At 34.9% G+C, this 1,075-nt stretch overlaps 1 non-coding gene across 1 annotated transcript; it reads left to right on the forward strand.

The window, feature by feature from the left end:
• On the forward strand, nucleotides 54-778 carry LOC107608606. Its single transcript, XR_002350619.1, has 2 exons — nucleotides 54-314; nucleotides 645-778. It is a non-coding gene; the product is annotated as an uncharacterized LOC107608606 (transcript).

The following is a 1,075-nucleotide window of genomic DNA, read 5'->3' on the forward strand; positions in this document are numbered from 1 at the left end:
ATGGTGTCCTCCTCAATATAAGGGAATAGAAACTGGAACAGAAAAAGGGGGGAGGGTAAGGAAATTTTAGAAAAAAGGAAAAAAAGTACAGATTGTAGAAAGCGTACAGGGCAGCCAAATAAACATTAAATATATAAAAAAAAAGAAGGAAAAAAGAGAAAGAGGGAAGGAGAGGGAGAGAGGGTGGTCGGAGAAAAGATGGGGCTTTGCTTTGGTTGCTTCGACGGAGGCAACAGCAAGCGTATGACGAAGGAGGAAGAGCGATTGGCCGAAGAAGAAGCCCGTGCTAGAGCCGCTGAAGCCGCCCAAAAAAAGTACTTTCTTTCTCTCTCTCAAGGATTTATTGGATTTTTAATCGTTACATAATTATTTCCTGCAAAATTGATTATTTATTTCCTGCAAAATATAATATTTTTATGTATATCTAAATTATCCATTAATACATTTTTCTACGTACTTTCTCTGCATGCATGCAACATAAATGGTGAGAGGTGACATACGTACATTGATACATACATGAGCCTCTACACATGCATGCATGCATGCAATGGCCATCTTAATTATGTTATTATTATTGCATATAATCAATTAGGTTTGGGGGTTTGAATTTTATTATTATTGTGGTGATTTTATGTTTTATGCAGGCAAGAACAAGAAGGAGAGGCAAAAGAAGAGGGAAAGCAACCAGAAGCGGAAAAGCAATCTGATCAAAACTCAAACTCCAACTCCAAAAGCCACAGCGACAATGACAATGACGAACCATTTGTAAAAGTTTAGCGACTCAACACCCTACTTGATTTCTGGCAAGTATTATTATTCATTATATAATAATATCCTCTCATCGTTATAAAATTCAAACAAGAAACAACAATGCTAGAGAACCAAGAGGGTATGAGCAAAAAACCAGCCAAATATATCTGGGTGAATCCAAAACCTCTATGTGGATGGTACTTATGTTAGGCATTAGGATGTTTCTTCTACTAAGTATCAGAATATTTTTTTTTCATACTAAATGGATGTTTTTTTATATATTTTATAAATTTTTTTATATACTAAAAATTTGAATTGTTGAAAG

Source organism: Arachis ipaensis, chromosome B07 (assembly GCF_000816755.2).
Source record: "Arachis ipaensis cultivar K30076 chromosome B07, Araip1.1, whole genome shotgun sequence".
Classification (NCBI taxonomy): Eukaryota; Viridiplantae; Streptophyta; class Magnoliopsida; order Fabales; family Fabaceae; genus Arachis; species Arachis ipaensis.